The sequence below is a fragment of the Molothrus ater genome, chromosome 10 (assembly GCF_012460135.2).
Source record: "Molothrus ater isolate BHLD 08-10-18 breed brown headed cowbird chromosome 10, BPBGC_Mater_1.1, whole genome shotgun sequence".
NCBI lineage: Eukaryota > Metazoa > Chordata > Aves > Passeriformes > Icteridae > Molothrus > Molothrus ater.
Genome location: NC_050487.2, coordinates 21,169,115 through 21,190,112, shown reverse-complemented (window position 1 = coordinate 21,190,112; position 20,998 = coordinate 21,169,115). Strand labels below are relative to the sequence as shown.

The 20,998-nt window shown below is 44.8% G+C and overlaps 1 protein-coding gene across 1 annotated transcript in view; it reads left to right on the top strand.

Annotated features, from left to right (window-relative positions):
- The first annotated feature begins 934 nt into the window (after nt 1-934).
- FNDC3B (fibronectin type III domain containing 3B) overlaps nt 935-20,998 on the top strand; it is a 186,132-nt gene continuing 166,068 nt past the window's right edge. The window contains exon 1 of the mRNA XM_036389083.1: nt 935-1,058. The gene's annotated coding sequence lies outside the window, so the exon portion shown is untranslated. The remainder of the gene's footprint in view (nt 1,059-20,998) is intronic.

Sequence of the window (20,998 nt, the reverse complement as noted above, 5' to 3'; positions counted from 1 at the left end):
TTAGCCCTGAAAACACTGCCTAGAGCTTTTCCTCCTTGCTCCCAGCTAATGGAAATGTAGGAATGACCACACTGATGGGAGCACAGGCCTTGGCATTGCAGCAACCTGCAGCAGGCACCAAGGGGAGGACATGGCTGGGGACATGCACTGACCCCAGCCTGGAACTGCTTGGGCAAAGGGCTGCCCTGTCAGAAATGGCATTTTGGTAACAACTTTCCAACATCTATCACAACCATACACCCCTGCTAGGGCTGAGTGGACAGGGGAGGCTCCATGGCTGATGTGTGATCTAAGGGTGATATTTGGCAGTAAGTTAAGGGTCTACAAAACATATCTTATGAGGAACAGCTGGAGGAGAGCTTGTTTAATATGGAGAAGAGGATCAGGTGAGAGCTCATCCCTCTCTACAAGTCCCTGAAAGGAGATTGTAGCCAGTTGGGGGATGCTCTTTTCTCCTGCACCTGCATTGAGAGGAAAACAGCCTAAAGCTGAGAGAGGGGAGATTCAGATTAGACATTAGAAACAAATGTTTTAGTTTTAGGGTTGCCTGACACTGAAATGGGGGGAGGTGGAGTCACTACCCCTGGAGGTGTTAAAGAGGCGTCTGGAGCTGCCGCTGGGCGATGCTGTTTAGGGGTTATAGCGGTGCTGCTGGCTGGGCGGCTGGACTGGCTCATCTTCAACCTTGACGATTCTCTAACTCTATTATTCCGCGATTCTAAGGAACGACGAGCGGATCGCGGCGGGCGGACGAGGCGGAACGGGAACCGGAGCGGCTCGGGCCGAAGGGGCCGGGCGCCGTGCCCGCCCGGTGCCCGCCCCTCACGGAGCGCCCGCCCCGGCGGCGCGGGGCGGAGCGGCAGCGGGGCTGGCCGGCGTCCCACGCCCGCCTCGGCCGCCTTTTCGGCGGGAGCCGCTACTCCAGAGTGCGCGGTAGCGTGGGCCGGCCGGGGCCCCATGTGGTGCCGACATCACTGACATGGCGGAATCCCCGCCGAGCCCTCCCGGCACTCGCTCCAGCTAACCGGGACTCGCCGCCCCGCACCGCCCTCCCGCAGGTAAGGACGCGGCGGCGCTGCGGGCAGACGGGTGCCGGGCGGGGAGCCCCGCGGCTCCGCTGCGCTCCGAGCGCCGGGCAGCCGCGTCCCCCGCCCCGCGGCGCTTCTCCGGGTCCCGGCTCTTTTGTTCGGCGGCGGGACGCGGCCGCACTCGGTGGAAAGTTTCTCTGCCCGCTCCGCCGGCTCCGTCCGCCGCGGGGAGCGCCCGGCGGGCGGGCGGGAGCGGCCGCGCTCGGGGCTGGCGGCGGGACGGGCGCTCCAGCACCGCCCGGCTGTCCCTGGGGGCGGCCGGCCCGGCCGCTGTCATCGCCACCGCCCTCCCCGCCCGCTGCGGCTCCCGGAGGAGAAGTGCGGGAGCGGTCGGTGCCGGCGGGGGCCGCGGGCACCGCGGGTGCGTGCGGGGCGCCTGCCCGCGGCACCCCCCGAGCCGCGCCCCGCTCCGCAGCCTCCTGCCCGGCCGGGGCTGCGGGCAGGTGGAGGAACCGGGGGCTCCTCCGCCTCCAGAACGTCGGGATCCAGAGGGCATGTTGGAGAAAAAGCTGGGAGAAAGCCGCGACCGCCTGCTCTTGGCCCCGTCCTCCCCGCCGGGCTCCTGGCAGAGGCGGCTTGGGGAAGGAAAGCCCTGGAAACTTTTTATTTTTGCTTGCCAGACACCTTTTTAACATGGCATGCGACCAGTAGACGGAGCAAAAAAGAACAACCCTTTTTAAAAGCTTAACCTCTCTTAGGTTAAGACCACAGCTGCATCCCCCCCTTCCCGGTTCTCAGAAATGTTCTATTTAAATAAGGTTTTGGCGGAGGTAGTGCGGCTTGGAGTTAAATGTAACGAACCATTTATCCCATCTATATTTGTAGAATAGAAGGCGCGGGGCAAGCCTGCCTCTCTCCATATTAGTAATTTTGTATTTCATTTGCATTTCTTTGTGTCCTTTGAGTGTATAAAAGTACTGGCCTTAAAGGGGTGGTTACCCCATCTCGGGGTGGGGGGGGACCTGAGATATAGGGAGATTAGAGTTCCTTGTTGGTGTTTTTTATTTTGGATTTTTTTGTTTGCCATTCAGACCCCGTGCTGGGTCTGTGAGAACAGGATTCCCATATCCCAGTTACCTGTGCCCTAACCACAGCTGCTGTATCCCTTAACCGCTTACCCTGCAGAACACACAGTGCGTTCCTGAAAGGTGCCAAACCAGTCTGACTCGAGTTTAACAATGTGCTAGGTAATGGCATTTCAAACTTCCACAGATTTTTTAAGCGTAGAACACTATTTCTCAACCTTTTTTTTTGCAGCAGCAGAGCTTAAAAGAGTTTGGGAGTGCCAGGCCTGGCAGTGCCTGTCCTGGTCTGGGTCTGCGCTTTGTTCTGATGGGGAGCGGCTGGTCTGGACACGGATGACACAATGTGTGCTTGGCTGGGAATCCAGATCAAGGCATGGCTTCCATGAACCTCAGGAATGGCCAAGGGCTGCCTCCTGAGTGGAAGCATCTTGCGCCTCTTGCCCCGTTCACCTACGGCCTGTGTGTCTTTCTCAGCAGTCGCTGCCGGTGCTACCAGTAAGAAAATGATTCTTGGCCGAATTCCCGGGGTCATTTCGGGTCTCGCACAGAAGCGGTCTGTTAGTGCTTTTCTCTTAATCTTCAGCACTTCTGTGGTTCCCTCTCGTTAATTTCAAAGCTGTTGTGATTTGTGGTTGTATTGGGACCCTGCTGTGGCAGAAACGTCTGCTGCCCCACAAGTATCGTGTATTGTTCTTCCCAGTTCGGTATCTTTTAGCTACTTCATGCTTATAATGTAGTTCAGAGATGAGTCTGTGTGGAAGGTGATATATTTTACTTATTTTTTTTCTTTTTTAAAATTTTGTGCCTTTGGGACTCATCTGGTTTGGGTTTGAGGTTGCTGCTGGGACAGCAATGAGAGGGTTTTTTCATACTGTTAGCCTATAGTTGGCCAAAGGATAAGAAATGAAGGTAGCTAGCAGCCAAAATAAGCTGATATTTTGCTATAGCCAAGAAGCTCAGAGCTGTAACTCCATACTGCAAGTATTTTATCTTTAGTCTCAGAAAAGTTTGTAACTTCCAATCCGAAATGTGTTTATCCTGGCACTTTTTTTCCTACGTGTCATATTCAGGGAACTAAAAGAAGTTTTCTTCATCATACCTGTTTCTTAGCAGAGAATTTGGGGTTTTTTTCCTCCTCACTTTATAGTTTTCTTTATATCCTCTGAGAAAGAGAAGCAGTTAAGAGCAGTCAAACTTCTTCAGTTCATAAATCTGTTCAAGAAAATATGTACAGATCATGCAGCAAACTTCTGCATGTGTGTGGTTGTATTCATGAACTTTCTAATAAGTATAATTGACTTTTTCCCTCAAAAACGTAGGTTGTCAGAACCAACGTTTACAGTATGAATAAATGTTTGTAGCGTGAGGATAAATGCCTACTAAGTACATGTAATTAAATACAAGGCCCAGAGCCTGAAAACACCTGAATCAAACAAATTACTCTCCACAGTGCTTTTTTTCTGCACTGTAGTCTGCCACTTCCCCCCAAAGAAAAGACATGGGGGGAGATGGAGTGATCTCTTTGGAGCACTTGGGCTGGCAGTTTGGGACACGCTGGGACAGCATCCTGTCAGTCCCCGAGGATGTTGGGTTTAAAGTCTGGAAATAATGTCACTGGAATTGTTTTGAGCAACATGCCACAAGTTATCGAAATTCCATTTGTTTGCAGTAGCCTTTGGTGTACAGCAAATAAAATAAATAGCAGAAGAAGCCAGCAGAGCCCTGTGTAAATCTCAGCTGTGCAAAATACTGGCGAGACAAAGTTTCTCAAGCGTTGCCCCGAGGATTTGTGCCTCAGTGATTGTCACTGCACTGCTGAGTGGTGCAGGATCCTTTGGAAACAGCAGTATCAAAACCCGTGTTGTTTACGGCCAAGGTTTAGTGTCCCTGTGTGATCTGTCCCTGGAGATGGAAGGTATGTGGGAAGAGGGAAGTTCTTCAAACAAGGCAGTGGAAATAGGAGCCGCTGGATACACAGCGGTGAAAAGCCATCTACAGGCAGGAATGCTGGTATGTCAGCGAGCAGATAACTCCAAACAGCTTCCAGTGGGGACGTGGTGGTTGGCGTTTTTATCAGTTTATTCTAAGCACCTCTTTGCAAAATTAAAGTTGGAAGCCTGCTGGCTGTTGGATTCCAGACAGCCAGGAAAAAAAAAAAGAAAAAAAGCACAAACTAATTAAATGTGATTTATTGTGGAATTTGCACCAGTGTTGGAGAGATGAGTTGCCTTTCAGAAATGCTGCTGTGGATGTTAAATCTGTGCTTTGCTCTGGATGAAAAATGACGGTGCTGTTGAGCAAGTACACAAGAAAAACGTCGTCTGTGTTAAAGTCTGTTCTCGAGCAGGAATATTCCCTGGAGGTCCCAGGTAGTGCAGCTTGAACAAATGTTTGTGGTGCTTTTAATTGGGAAAAGGATGGGTTTCCTTGAGCTTAGAGGTTAAAATGCAGGGCTTCTCCAGTGATATGCTTTCTGTTTCATCTGAGGAATCCTTTGTTTACAAGTAAATTGTGGTGTTTGTTAGCAGATAACAGACAGAAAGCCAACAGCATAAGAAACACTCTCTATTTGTTTTTCTAATGGTGACAGTTTATAATGGTGATATACTGAAAATTGCTGTGTGGATGCTCTGTTTAGTAAACTGCAGCTATGTATGGTGTTAGTTTTGTAATATGAAGCAATAAACAATTCCTAAGTAATGAAATACATATTTTATAATTTCTTTTTTTGAGAGGACGAAACTATAGCTAATACTAATATGTGGCATTTGCTTGTTCTGGCATCTGCTCCTCATTCTATAAGATACTCAGTGTAATGACAAGATGGATTCAGGAGAGGAGTTTCTGCTGTTGTTTTTGTTGATCTTGTTATTTTTTAGATTTAGAATAACTGAGAGCAAACACTTGAATTCTCTGGAGATGAAGGTGATAAGCCTGTCTGGTTTTTCTGTGTTGAGTTAGTGTATTGCAATTCTGTGGCAGCAATGCAAATTCCTTAAAACATGCTTTACATCCTGGTCTCTTATCATTGCCTTATACATAGTTATGGACTTCTCTATTATTAGGTCCTTGCAAAGGACTCTAATAATAGAATGTGTGTATACATGTATTTAAACATCTATTTCATGCTTCCAGGAATGCTTCATATGGAATTCTTTGGAAAGAGAGAAAGAAATTCCTTTCAAGAGGCTAATAAAAACTTCAATAAACAACAATTTTACATGACCCTTGCCACCCTCAGAGATGCCTGAGATGTTGTGGACAGATTTCCCCATGCTTTTAATCTGAACTAGCAAAACCAGTCTGCTCTTAGTTTGTAGGTTCTCTGGGCCTTTGTGCATCTGTGTCAATTTTACATGGTTGCTCCCCATTTTCCATCACCCACTAACAAAAAGCCAGTGTTTATAACCTATATCCCCATGTTCTCTTTTGCCCCCAATATTTCTTTGCAATTCTTTAGTCAAACCCAGAACTGTAGTGAAGTAAAATGGAGTGATTATTTTGGACCTTGATAGCAGAAGCAGCGTGGGAGTAGAGAGTTGTCCTGATTTGTTTCAGGATGGCCTTACCATTTTCCTTTAGTGTATGGTTAGTTAGCTGAAAGAATTCATTCCACTTTGTAACTTGTCTTTGCTGTAGAAGTATGTCCCTATTCAATGACAATTCAGGTAACATAAGTGACCTTATGCTTGCAGATACTTGAACTGATCTGGGTATGTTACTCAGTGCTATGTATTGCTCTGCTCCTCATTTATTTATTGATGCGGAATAATGCAGCAGAGAAAAAAGGATGAAAGCATTTGTGGATAATGAGAGCACTGGGTAGGTTTCCTTCTGGTCAGCCTGTGTTTTTTGTGGACTTATGTGATGTCAACTCACAGAAGGGAAAAAATTGCCTTCAGTGTCTTGTTACTAGCAAATGTGTGGCAACCAGAAGCATCACTTCATTAGAATGAATTAACAGAGCAGAAGAGACCCAGTGAGAACTGCAGAGCTTGTGGAATATTTTGGGGTCTGTAATGCCTGAATAGTGTGTGGGGTTTTTTTTTTTTTTTCTTTGTCTATAAGTACTGATGGAAATGGTGAATTTGAAAAGCAAGGACACAGCTTTGGCTTGACTGACTCCATGAAGGGTGTTACTTTACTGGGGGACTCAGTATTTTGTCTTTCATATGATGTTAAAGTATCAGGAATAATGGCTTATGTTGAAGTGGAAGAAGTTCCTCCTTTTGTGACAAGTCAAATTGGAATATACCATGTACCTGATTCTTCTAGGTATATTTGAACTGGATGCAAATTTGGGACCTAGTTGCATACATGCTTGTGTGTTCTTCTGTTCTTGTAGCAGATGGTAACTGGTGTTTGACTTTGAGGGGTGTGTTTGGCTTGAACAGTTGTGATGTTGGTCTTGTTTTCACCAGTTCTTACTTCACTTTGCTTAGAACACACTCATGGTACTGTTCTTTTGTACTGTTCTGCTCTAAAGCTCTGAGGAAATGATTTTATAGTCTTGTTAGGAGATATATTTTTTTATTAACAGTATTAAAAATTGAAAAAAGGGGTTGAAAATAAGCTGTAGATTTCCCCCAAAACATGTGAGTGATCCTCTGTTATACAGCCCTATATTGTTATACAGTCCTCTGTTGAACTGTGGCTAGCTTGGGAGGCTTGACTTTTAAGGTGAAGAATTTGCTCCTATTTGGTTGCATTGTCTGAAGGATGGCAACACGTTTCTTGAGGGCTGATTTCCACTGAGTCATCCCCTGAGCAGGGCAGAGGGATGTTCTGCTGCTATCACATCTTCTGCTTTGGCAGGTTAACTAGGAAATTTGTTCTCAAAGCCTGCCTTGGGGAGGGGAGAGCAAAAAGTCTTTATTTTTGAATGCTGGCAAGTGTTAGGAGCTGTGGCAGCTCAAAGAAAAGCAAATGAAAGAAAACAACCATTTCTTACTCTGGATTTTTATGGAATTGGCTTCTGCTTTAGTGAGGGTTTGTTGTTTTTTTTTGGTTTTTTTTATTCCAAGGTCTGCTTTTCTCTGTGTCCCACTTGCCCATCCTTTCTTTAACATACTTATTCATTAGCCACCTGTGATTCTTGATACTACAGTAGGGTTTTCCTTCTGTTATCTCTCAGTATGATTTATATTCTGTTGGTTGCAAAGCTTTTAAAGGTGATCCTTAGCCATGCAGTGAGGTTTCTTTTGCTCTTGTGCTCCAGGCTGGAGGCTTGGGGTGCAGCGTTTGGTCACAGGAGCAGTGTTCCTCTTGAGCAACCCCTCTGACAATCCCCGAGTCTGGGGAACTGGGCAGCCAGAGACACAATACTTAATTTGGCACAGTGTTAGCTCTTAGCTGGCTTTTCTTGAATGCTTCAGATGTGGGTGAGGGAGGGGCAGCAGATCTGTGTTTGTGGTGGAACACTGCATTCCCTTCTGTCCTCTTTCCTTTGAGTTCGTGCGCTGGCTGTGACGCGTGGCCTTTGCATGACTGGAAGCGCAGGCATGTGGACGTGGGGAATGTGTCCATCCGCATGTGCCCTGGGGTGTGCCCAGCCCTGCAGCCCAGGTGGCCGTGTCTTGGCCCCAAGGTGGGTGCAGGTGACCCAGGAAGGCTGTGGTGTGTGGTCCTCGTGTGCTTCATGGAGTTGAAGTGGCCTGGTCTGACAGGACCACACGTGCTGCTCCTTGGATCACATTGTTGATGGTGCAAGTCCCAGCCAGCCATACGAGGAGGGAAAATCCATCTTCAAAGGCTGGTTCTGAGGAATGGGTCAGAAGTTTCCTGGTTTGGTTGGCAAGGGTGTTATTATAAGGAAGGAAGAGAGGGATTGGTGTAGTGAGGTGGCCTCGTGTTTTGGCTGTCATGTTTAAGAGGTGGGAGTGGTGGAAGGAGTTAAACTGCACATGATCTGTGGAGAACTTAGGCTTGAAGAGTAACCCAGAAGCAGGATGAGCTGCAGAAAGTTGGTGGTGTTATGGAAAAGAGAAAGGGATGGTGAAAAAAACATCTAAATTCAGTATAAATCATAGTTAAGTGGTGCTTCACTTTGTCTGTGTTGATGTCTGAACATGTACATATGTTGTCTCCTTTTAAATGAGTGACCTTACGTGGCTTGGAGGAGCAGAGAAAATGTCACAGTGTCACAGATAATCCCCTGTAGAAATTGTGGAGTGAAACAGCACTTACATTTCTGGATCAGTTGAAAATGACTCTGTAGCCCAAAGACTGACCCCTGCTCTCTGTGTGCACTGTGACCCTGCAGGTTGTCAGCTCTGCTCTGAACAGTTCAACCTCCTTTTGTACTTGTAGGAAATGTATGTTGGATGTTCTGAGGCTAAAGGGTTAATTTTATGGTGTTTCAGGGTGTAAGTTTGTATGTTTATAAATCAGTTTGTTTGACTGTCAATTTCTTGCTGTTCTGTAATCAGAAGTTTGTTATTTAGGCTGCTGTAGATACCTGCCTGGTCTCTTAATACTGATACAACACCCAGAATAAGCAGAAGTGAAGCCTGGTTTTCTGATACTTCTGTGTTTTGCTTGCACTTAAGCAGGTAGGTGTTTCATTCCCATGGTGTTTCCTTGTGTAACTTCCTATTTGTATGCTGTCCTTTTGGTTTATTTGTTATAAAACTAAATTGCATTTGAGTTCAGCAGGACCTCAATACAACAACAGAAGTCAACAAAGAGAAACCTTAAAGGACCAAAGCAAAATGACTTTGTATTTCCCTTTGTGGTTAACTTAGATGTTGGTGAGGTAATAATGTCATGTTCAGGAGTAAGAAATATCCTATGGATTTCACCAGAGACCCAGATAATGTCTTGTTAGATGTCTGTTGTGGACTACTGGGCAGCTGTTGCCACCATGCCAGGAAGTTAAATAAAGTTCATTGAGAGTTTTAGTACTAGATCATAGGCACCAGTTTTGGTTCAGGAAGGTCTAGGGTCACACTCTTACCTGGTACTTAACATGCAGGTTACATTATTCTTAGCTGACCATAACCAATGCACAAGAAATCTTATGGCTAAAGAGGAATTCTGAGATTTTTCCACAAAGCAAAAGTTCTCTAGAGTTTGATGTAAAAGTGGAGAATAATGACTGAAAGGATAGATTTAGCTTAGATATTAGGAAGAAATCTTTTCATATGAGGGTGGTGAGACTGGCACAGGCTGCCCAGAGAAGCTGTGGCCGCCCCATCCCTGGAGGTGTCCAAGGCCAGGATGGAAAGGGCTTGGAGCAGCCTGGGATACTGGAAGGTGTCCCTGCCTGTGGCAGAGGGTTGGAACTACATGGTCTTTATGGTGCCTTTCAACCCAAACCATTCATGAGTCTATGATCTGAGCCTTAATCCTTGTTCCTTGTGTGTCAGCTGGTGGTGAAATTAACTTGTTTCATTCTGCTCCGCACATGTTTATTTTTGCAACTCCATATGCTGCTCTAACAGATCTTTATTATTGCTTGTTAAGTTCAGCGGTGCTTTTAGTGACTGCACAAAACATAAACATCCTCTGTGACTTTGTTAGGCATGCAGTGCAAACTTTTTGTTGCCTTGAAGGCTGTTCCTCGGGTCAGTGAGCACTGTGAGCAGCAGTCAGGGCACTGTACACCCACGACTGCGAGGAGATGAGGAACAGAACAGAATTGTCTTGTTACCCAATTTAAGTGTCTTCTCCCTGCGAGCTCTCGTGTGTGTGGTGTTTTATCTTTACCCTTTCCTCTCTGGGTTAGCAGGGCTGGATGTGCTCGTCCAGCTGTTCCAGCTGCCTTGTTCAGTGGGCAGGAAATGGTGATGTGGTGGAAATTAGGCAATTCTGCCGAGTGCAACCAAAAGGATCTCTGATCTCTTCCACAGCAGCCACTTCTGGCTTCTGGGTAAAACGAAAGAGTCAAGTAATTCAGATACTTCTGTAACCACAATCTGTGTAAGGAACGAGGTGGCTACACTTGAATTTTTATGTGCCTCTGAATAGGTTGCTTCAGTGGATGTGTGAGAGCTGCTATGTTACTGTAAAGGCAATATTTGTGGATCTAAAACTCTGAAGTTAGACATCAACGGTTTCACTTCCTTTTGGCATTTTGCGATCATGCAGTCAGACAGGATGATATTATGCTCTAAAATGTTGCTGTGAAAAGTTTTTTCAGTTTCTCAGACCTTCTAGAGTATTCCAGTCCTGGCCTTCCTAGCACATCTGAGTATTTTTCTGGTCTGTCTTACTAAATCCTAATTTCTCTACTCCCTTTTTCCTTTGTTAGGTTTTTCTAGACTACAGTGTATTGATTTCAGTGTATGGGTTAGTGCAAGGGGAGGAAGGCGAGTGAAATGTGAGAATTGGGACAGAGAAAATAGGGATATGTGAAGACGTGGAAAATAGTATTGACTGGATCAGTTTGCAAGTTGACCAAGTGTATTATTATTGGCCCTGCTGTAATTTAAGGTTCTGTGACGTTCTCTCACAATGAAGCACAAGGAAATACAATAACACCCTCTTATGTGATTGAGTTCACTTGGACAGTGATAAGAGCGCCTCTGAGCAGATCTGACCCAGCCTGGCTCGCCCAGTGCCGTGGTGGAGCTGCAGCTGCAGGGCTGTGGGCAGTGCTGGCTGGGGTGAGGTGCTGCTCCCTGCTCTGCTGAGCCACGTGGCAGCGGGAGATCTGTCCTTGCACTCGGGAGGGAAAAGCAAAGCCTTGGCCTGCTGCCTGGATAACCTCACATGGCAGGCAGAGGACTTGGGTTCGAGTTAGAAAGCGTACGGGGATGGCGGATTGGATCTGTCAGCTTCCCTCCTCTTCTGTCCTTGGAAGAGTTATTTTCCATTATTATGGATATGTAGATTTTTTTTTTTTTAAGTGTCCTGGCTCTGTGGAGCAAGTGAGATGTAACTGTGGTCTGCTGGTTCCCTGAAGGGTTCCCCCAGGATGGCTGGCTGGGCAGGAGGTTTCTCTCTGCTGGGGCAGGGGTGCAGTGAGGTCCTGCCCGTGCTCCCTGGACTGTTCCTCCTCCTGCTCCTATTGCCTGGCAAGTGCAAGACAATTTGAGGGAGCTGGAAGCAAAGTGTAGGTGATTCACATGAGAAAACTTTTCCTTAAAATTTTCAAAGAAGATTTGACTGGCTCTTCAGTGAGTATTTTATGTTGGCTGCATACTGTATAAAGTATCACTGATTTAGTATTTTTTCATATCCCTACTTTTCTCAGAAAATGTTTTGCAATATTTGACTTGTGCATTAATGAAAGGATTTGGCAGATGGGAAGGGGAAGCAACAACTCTTCTCTCATCATACACAGTTGGAAAGAAGAAACAGATAAATACCTTTTTTATCTATTCTAGTATGTTAGACAAAGGTTTTCTTTGTTTTTCTGCCAACAGCAGCTCTTCCTGACCTTTGTGATCAATATTAGCAGTGAAGTTTCTTTGAGCAGATGTGTAGACTTTGTTGTGCAACTGCTCAACCAGAGTGTGAACGTGGTCTGATAGTGGTTATACAGCCATGAAGAAAGGTATCCACCCAAGGGGGGAATCTTATTTTGCCTCTATTAGAGATGGGAAGGGAGATTAACAGTATTTTGCAAGTCCTTCTGGGATTTGTTTTGGAAAGTGTATGCTTTCTGATCACCTCTGTTAGTGAAAGATGGGTAAATTGGAAGTGGTAGAGTTACAGGCACGGGTTACAAGCATGACTGGAAGTGTGGAAAGCCTTTCTCGTAAGATGAGATGGAGAAATATTTAACAGGAAAGAAGTTCCAATGAACTTTACTATCTCTAAATCCATCAGAGAGGTAAACATGGAATGCATACAGGACTGTTTAAGCTAAAAGCCAGTGCTGGCAGATGAACGTGTGGACGCAAGATGTCAATAAATAAAAACTTCTTTAGAATTTGATTGAGCAGCTTAGTCCAAACCCAGCCCAGCTATCTAAACAGGAGCCAACTTAGGGCATGCAGAAAGACCTCAGTACTTCTAATCTACAGGGCTTAATGCAAGGCTGTTAAAGAATATGTGCCTGTGATATTCCCATATGTGAATAAGGAGCATACAAGTGGCAGATGGATTTCAAGGAAGTGGGAGAGCAGAGAACCTGGAATGTAATCTGACGAAAGTACTGTAGGCATTCAGTGCAGGTGCAAAATGCATAATCTAATCCTTATTTCTTAATGAATTGGCACTCAACTTCAACTGGCAACTTCTTTTCAAGTCTGCTTGCCCCTGAAGTTGTGCATGTACAGAGCTGTACAATAATGGTGGTGCAGCTTCAGTATGGGTGCAATCCTGGTGGAATTTCACTTTCATGTCCTGCTACTTTTACTGGCAGAAGGTCCTGATGTAACATGGTTCCAGGAAAGGAGATGGGTGGCTTTCAAAGAGCTTTGAACATCAGGTCAAACAACAAAGGTGCTTTCCAGAAGTGGTGGATCACTTATCAAAGTGGAGAGGTTTGTATCCAAAACTTTACCAAGGATAATCTCTAGGAAAGAGTATGTTAATTCTTCAGATAATCACAGGCTTCAAAGCAAAATCAGAATGCAAGATAAACTTTTGTTTACACTTTGTCCTAGGGGGAAAAGAATTAACAATGTCAGGCTTATACAAATGTGAATTTAAATATTTTAAAATGCCTGAATTTGTGTGCTGGTAGAAGATGGCAGCTGTACTGAACTACAAGGTAAATGTTTTTTAAAAAAGTGAAATCAGTGAACAAATGTGCAATGCCAAGGTAGAAATACTTTAAGTGATAAGGAAAGGAAAATTTAAATTTGGTCATCTGCAACTTCACAAGTGGCTGTAAAACCAGCAAATTGCTAGGTCTGCTTGCACCAGGACTCTGGAAAAGGAAAAAAGCATGTAGAGAAGGTATTATCCAGCTAATTGCTTGGTAGCTACACTGAAATTTCTTGAATACTGACCTATGGTGTTCCCCTTTCCCAGCAGAAATGCTTTTGTGTCAGAAGTTAATGTTTCTTTGGAGAGAGGAGGATGCAGTGAGTCCTGCAGACTTTCATCTGAGCCTTTTCCTCTGCAACAGGATTCACAGGAACTTGTTGACAAAGGTGTCTTCTGTGATACAATTGAGATTTTGGCTTGGGGTGGAATTTTTTGTTTTAGAGGCAGGTTTTACTTAAATATATTATCCACACTCTTGTCTGAGCTTGTGCTGTGCTTTTTCCTGAGCTGCTTGGGGGGTACAAGTTGTTTTAATTGTCTTTATGCTAATTCAGAAGAACTGGGAGCTTGTTTCCATCCATCAGCGCTGGAAAGTGAAACAAAAGCCAAGCAAACTTGCAGATGGTTGCAGGTCCTGGATCCCAGCCACTGCCCAATGGCTCTGTCATTTGCTGCTTACAAAACACTGTGCTGGTGTGGGAGTGTGGACTTTGCCTTGCCTGTGCTGGGCTGTGAGCATGGACTTTGCCTTTGTCAGGAAGGTGAAGCCCTGAGCGCTCCCCGTGGGGTCCCCAGCCTTTGGCCAGGGCTCCCTGCCAGCGACGTAAGGATTGGCTTGGGAGTTCTCCAGGGTTATAAAACACCCAGCTGTTGAACTTTTAAAAGTTGTGTGACTGGGCAGCTGGGAACTCGGATGGGCTGGAGGATGAGCTGTATTTGACGGAGGAACAATGGTTTCACAAGCGCGCACACGTACTCCCCTCACCCCCTTCTGGGGCCATGGGTGTGCACTATCTGAAATCCTGCTGCTAATTAAACATCACAATAAGCCAGTGCACTTAAAAGTGGCTTTTGTTGGTTTGGTTTTGTTTTTTTTTTTTTTTTTTTTTTGTTTTGTTTTTGTTTTTTTTAAAACTACTCTGACCGGGGAGTTAATGAAGCAACTGGGAACGGCATCTCGCGTTGTGGCCACTTGTGTTGGTGCAAAGTATGTTGGAGTTGATTTTTATTGTTCCAGTGGGATTTCAGCCTACTGTGGCAAGGGAAAATTTAACATGGGCAGCAAGAACTAACTCTTCTTCCAGGGGTGAAAGTGCTGGTGGGAGGCCAGGAGCTGACTGGAAGGACCTGGCTGGGATTGGGGCAGAGGGAGCATCCCTGAGCAGGTTGGCAGGGCCAGGAGCACAGCAGAAGTGATCAGTGGGGCTTTATTTAATGCTGGCTGGGTAGTATGGTTTAGTTTCAGTCTCACCCACAAACTGCTAAGCATTTCCTGATTTAGGAAGGTCAATATGAAAAAACTTGCAGTGTAAAGCTGTAGTTTTTTATGTGGACAGTCAAACAGATCCCATGAAGTGATAATTAGTGTTACTGGCCAGGGCAGGCTGTCAATTTTAGTAAGAAATCATTAAATAAACACTGGTGATAACCAGTATGCTGGTTCTTCCCTTGGAAGAGACCAGGGCACTAACAGAAGTGATGTGTTTCATTATCCCCATTTTGCAGCTGAGAAAACAAGACACAGAGGTGAAAATACTGGAGATACTTTGTTTGGGGCTTGTTTCAGTTGAGGCTGGACTAGAGATCTTAGTAGTGCTCTGCACATCTGTGGGGGTTTCCCTCCCCAAGGCAGCTCTTGACAAGTGCCTGTGTGCAGTTCCTACCTCTGAAAGCCCCTCCCAGGGGAGGTTTCCTTGGCAAGAGGGCAGTAACTACTTGCCTTCTGCTCAGCATATTGTATCTGTAGGAAGCCCTTGTACAAGGCTGACTTGCTGTGGATAGGGGGGCAAGGACAGTTCCCCCACAATTGCCAGCTAGGTCTCTGCAAACTAATACAATTGTCAGTAAGCAGTACAGCCTACACCTGATTTAGTAAGGTTGTAGTTCTTTTTTAGAAAGGATAAAGTTATCTTGGCTGACTTGTAATTTGTATTTCTGGTGGGTGCATGAAGTCGTATTTCCATAAGAAGAGGGAATACTACTCACTTCCCCTGGCTGATTCCATCTACTTCAGTAGCTAATCTCTTGGGTTTTCATTTCTAATGTTGTGCCCAATTCTGATTTACCTGGCTCCTGCTTCTGCTCCTGTTCTTTAATGTCCAGTCCTTGTTGGCCTGGGAGCACATGAAAATGCCAGCCCTTTGAGAGGGCTGCTGTGCCGTGTGCTGGCAGTGGGGCACACGGTGTTACCAGCTCACAGATTAAGCTGTGGTCACTTGGCTGGCCAGCTCTTGCTGCATTGGAGATATTTCATGTTGATTGTGCAGAGTGGGCTCTTTTATCAGTGTTGTGTGGTACCAAGTCAGAGGCTGGCTAAAGAACACACATGTGCTAACACAGCTATCTCTCCAACCGGAGGTGTAATCTCAGCCGAGAGCGCACTTGGATTTGTTTGACAGGGCCTGTTTTATAGAGAATGACAATTCTGATTATGTTCCTGTCTTTGCATTCCTTATCACTGGAATCCTTCATTGACTTTTGATTGTTTTATCTGAAAGCTGTGTCTTACTAATGGGATGTAATTGCACTGGGCAACCTGCTTCCCTCTCAGCTGCTGGTCCATGGTTAACACAGTCTCTCTCTGCTCCATCCCTCTGCATCAGTGTGTCCTGTTGTTGGCAGTAGCTCAGGCATTTCTTTAAAGGCTCAAATCAAAACTTGACTGAAACATTTTGGGGCTGACTTGCCCACTGGGGTAAGTCAACAAGTGCATTTTCTAGCTCTTCCAAATACCGAACAGAAGAATTCATTAAATTCTTTTCCCCTGCATCATTAGCCCTATTTTCACCTCTGTTTTGCAGTGGGGTTATGCTGCTATTAGAGTTCAGTCCTCCTTAGTTTGTTTTAGAATGCAGCTTGTTTTCTGTTTTCTTGCAAGTCATGGTTATTTTTCTTTGTCTGACTGGTCTTGACTTTAGCCTTGGTTTCACTTACCAAATTTTTGTACTACTTTCACTGGCTATTCTTAGCTTCTCTCTTTTACCCTTTCTTATGCTGCATTATATTTTTGTCTTCTTACCATGGTATCAGGATAGGATTTTAGTTGAAGTGTCCCCTCTTTCTCAAACAAGGGAATCAAAATTTTTCAAGTTGTCTTTTCTGGAAAAACAAAAAAGAGCTTACAGTTGTAGATAAGGTTTTTTGAGTCCATTTTTCCCCTCAGTTCTCATCAGTTTTGGGAAATTAGCATTTGTTGTTCTAAACCTAAGCTGTACTGACTCCAATTAATCTCCCTCTAATAACATTTGATTGCTGTGGCAACTCAGAAGTTCTCATGGGATGATTTTGACTGGCTCTGCGAAGATGAAACTTGCAGCTGTTGGGTATTGAGTGCACACAAGTCACAAGGACAATAAAACACTGAGGTTTTTTTCACACATCTTATATAGGTTGAGTGTGTATGGTGCAGGAAGTTTTGTTTGCTCTTGAGCTATGTTTGAATTCCCTTTGTGGTGTAAATCAAATAATTCTCTAAGTGCTGTCGTCAGTGGGGGAAGGAAATGGTTTCACAAGTGTTTGCTGTACAGAACTTTGCGGAATAGTTCAAGTAGTTAAACAAAATGATATTAAGAAGCTGCTGAGATCCAACTCCATGTGCCTATCAGTAGGTGCAATACTACTGATGCACATCAGAGTGTGAGTCTGTGCCCTGATGACACAGCCCTGAGTTGGTGCTGCTGCTGAAAGGTCAGTCCTGCCTCTCACTCCCTTTATTCTTGTTTTGGCTCAGTGAGTCAAACTCCCTGGGCTGCTCTGGAAGTCAGCCTTGAATCTCTCCCTGCTGCTGGGTGAGGGCATCCTGGCACAGGCAGTGAGGGTCCAGTGAGGCTCCTGCTGTACCCGAGTGGGGCACAGTGTGTCCTGGGGCTCCTCCTGTGCCTGCTGCCTCACTGTGCTCCCCAGCAGGCAGGGATGTTCCTGCTGGAGTGGACTGCAGAGAGGAACCACCCTTGTTAAATGGACATAAAGTGCATTGGGCTTTGCCTTTAGTCTTTTAGGACTGGTGCTGTTTGAAATCAGTGTCAGTGGTTGTTCTCCCTGAGCACCACCTCCCATGCTGAAGGAGAAGGGTTAAGAGAAGTGCAGAAGTGCTGCAGGTGCTCCTCAGGGCTCTGCTGTGTGTGTGTGTGGGGCAGCTTGCCCTGGGTTGTGTAGTACTCCTTAGCAGGTGATGTGCCAGTTAAACAAACCAGCTCAACTACCTGGTTTTCATTTAAATTACGTGTTCTCCTTTTAGCTACCTGTCCCAAGAACTAATTTTCCCTCCTTTGAAGCTGTCTCTGCTCTCGTTTCTCATGTTTGAAGAGATGGGCTGGCACATTCCCTGTAGGAAAGGGCATCAAGAAAGATCTTCCCTTTCTCCTCTCAACAGCTTGAGGCAGGGATCTGTGTTTTTTCATATTTCCTCACTGCAAAGCAGGTTGCACTGGGTAGCAGCCACCCAGCCTGGCTGTGACAGTGTGTGCAGCAAGAGCACATTGAGCCTGGCTCTGTAAAAAGGGACAGGGCTTCATCTTGGCTTCTCCCATGGACAGGGCATCCCTGGCAGCTCCCATGACCTGCATCTCCTGCTTTGTTTGAATTCTGCATTAACTCTGTGTGGTAAGAATATCTCCTAATTACTCACTGCTAAAACTTGGTGTTTAATAGCTACTTAGAGGCAGAACTTGGATGGGAAGAAAGAGTTCATAGATAAAAGTTGGTCATTGCTTGTTAATTAAAGCCTGTCTTTTCTCAGGGATAATTAGTGCAGCATTGGCAAGAGAGAAACAAAAGTTCAGACAGGACACAGCTGAGCTGTAATCTGCTTATGTTGGAGCCTGAAATAGCAAAGGGTGTGTTTGACTTGAAGTGCTTGTCCAGGGCTCTTTCACTCCTGTCCTTATGGGGGAAGGGATAGCAAGCTTTGAAGTGCAGGCACAACTCTAACGCTGGAATTCCAAAGTATGAATGGCTAACAGAAAGGTAACAGGTACCTTAGAGGTGTGTCTTGGATTCCAGGTGGTGGAAAGAACTACTGGATTATTAACATATCCTTTAATATTCTGGCTGGAAAACTCAGCTACTGGGACACATCCAAAACCAAAAAAAAGAGCGCTGAGATCTGGAGCAACAATTAATGAGATCTGTTTGGTTTTTCCACCCGAGAATGTAGCTCTGGGTGGTGTTTCCCTCTGTGTGTGTGTATGTGGAGGTCTGCCCTTGCAGCAGTGGCTCAGCTGGGGTGCACAGGGCTCACCTACACCAGGGCTGCTGTGCCCTCACTGGTCCTGGTCACATCCTGGGGGACTGGCCTTGGTCTGCCCAAGGCTGGCTGAAGGATTTCAGTGTAGGCATGAGAGAGGGCTGGGATATGCCAGACTGCAGATGGGAAGGTCTGTGTAATGCAGAAGGAATTCCAAGCATCTTTTTGGTTAATTCTGTTTTTTAGAGGACTGTTAATGTGGCTTGATGGGAACTTGCACGATGAGTGCAGCTTAAGGCTTCTTGAGTATTTCTCAAAATGGTTTTCTAAAGCCTTCCTTAAAATTTCTTTAAATTGACAATTATTTTACTTAAGACAACTCAAAAAAGCCCAATCTTTTAACCTTTATTAATTTTCATGAAACTGTTGATAATACCTTGGCAAATACTGACATCTAACCTATTTTACTCCTAATGAGAGAGACCCCCGAGTCTGTCTGATTCAATTAAATTCATGCATTCCTACTCAATAACTGAATTTTACTGAACTTAGTATACTGTACTGAAAAAGCCTTATTTTTTATAACAATTGATTTGATTTTAAAAGGAAAGACATATTTCCACTGTATTTTCAAATGCTGCATTTCTCTGCAGAATGTGCTGGTGCTATTTCCAGGACACCTGGGAGGATTTGGGATGCTAAGTGTTGCTGCTGAAGTAGTGATGGTGACATATAATTAAAACAACTAAAGCCAGCTTATCATAAACAAACTTCAGAAATGTTCATTGTATTTGGCACTTAGTGTCTATGAAACTGAATTTGGACAAATGTCTGAGGGGACTTTATATCCTCTGAAATGCTCCATTACCTGTTTTGTTTCCCTCACTTTCCTGGAGATGCTTGTTTTCTGTAGTGGTTGCTCAGGTTAGAACAAAAATGGGAATTTGACAGGCATGTAGGTGGCCTTTTTCTCTGATGCATATCAGCAGAGCTTCATTGTTTTCAAGACACCTATCCCTAAAACACTTAATGTTTTTTAAGCTGTTAAAGTTGTCAGTCATCTGATCAGCTTGGATGGCTCGTGTTTAGATTGTACAATCATGACTGAGAATGTCAGTGCTGGAGTGTGTTTGAGTGGCAAAGAAATGCAGTAATGGGGATGAAGGTTTTGAAAGAAATTATCCCCTGATGAATTATTACCTGTCCAATTTCTCAAGAGGCTTAATGACTTTGCAGATTGAGATGCTGCTGGGAGAGTAAATGCTGGGTATTCAGGAGAGTATACAGTTTCTGTGGATATGGGAGAAAACCTCAAAATGCCTCAGTTTTTTTGATATAATGTCTTCAAATGAATTGTGTTGCATAAAATTGTCTTGAAGGAGGCTTTGAATCTTGTGAATTTGGTTCAGGTTTGTAATTTAACTTCAATAGACTAAAAAGATTTCTGTGAAATTAACTAAAAAGACTTTTACCATTTTGTTACTTTCCTAACTTTCTTTTCAGTTTTACTCAGCAGTGGTGTTTAGTTGGATTGTTTAGATTAAATTAGCAAGTGGTATGATTTTTTTATAGGTCTGTAGTGTGTTGTATACTTGAACTGAAGTTATATAATTAGACATTTTGCTAATGTCTAATTCATTTTGCTTCCATTCTACATCTTTTAGCTCTAATTAGTTACTTGGGTTGCTTTATTTTGCATTACGTTGTTTTCATTTGATTAAGTACACTTCTCTAAGGGTACAGAAATAAGCACATACTAATTGCACAGCGATTTTGGCATGTGTAGATTGCCTCAGTGTCACCTAAGGACAAAGATTTCTCTGCTTACATAGTTGGCTCTATTCTTTTTGTGCCCCGTGGGCAGATGTGTCAGAGCAGACACCGTGCTCTCTAAAATCCCTTCCTTGCTCCTGCAGTCTAGTCAGAGCTTGTTGGCAGTGTCTAATGTAGCTACTTGCCCTTGGAAATGTCTTGATTTCAACTTTTAAATGTTCAGACCCACTAGTTTGGTGAAGTTTGGAGGGTTGGTGGTGGGACAGGAAGGTGATCTCAGAGCAGAGACCCAAAGGTGTTGTGAATCCAACACTGTGAGTTGTGCCTGGAGAAACCAGCAAGCTCCACCTGTCCTGAGGTGGAAGGGCAGTTGTGATGCTCTCTGCTGGCTGGGAGTAAATTTTGATTGTGGGCATTGCTGGGACTGTAAAACATTTGAGCACAATATTTCTAGAAGCAAATTTCCCCCAGGCACTGAGTGTTCCGGAATCAACATGACTTTATTATAAAGTGCTTGCTCTGTGCTTGTGAGCAGATCAAGATGTCCTTTTCTTGCATTTTACTTTGAACATCAGTTATTGATGTGAGGCACCGAGTAGGCTCTAACCTGTGCCAGCTAACAAGGGGAAGCCAACAGAAATGAGAAACATTACAATTAAACTTTTGTTGCTCCAGTGCTGACTGAAGCCTGAGTGTGTCCAAGCATGTGGTGTTCAGACAACATACATATTTCTCTATGTGGAACTGCTTTTCAAAGGAAATACTTGCTTTTATGAAAACTGTGGCCATAGTCAAGTAAATATCTTTAGGTGTGCTCTGCCACGAGAAGAGGTGCAGGTGGTATCTCTTGTGAAAGTCATGATTTCTCTCTTCTATCCCATGCTGCTGTTTAAAACTTTGTTTATATTTGGTCTCAATTAGTCAAACTCCCTTGAATATTCTTACACCTGTGTCAAGGTTGGTGTCCAGGTGCTTGTGGGCAGCATTTGCTGGATGTGGTGGGGGTCATTGGGTGTGGAGTTGAGCGTTGAACTCTAAGATAGAGT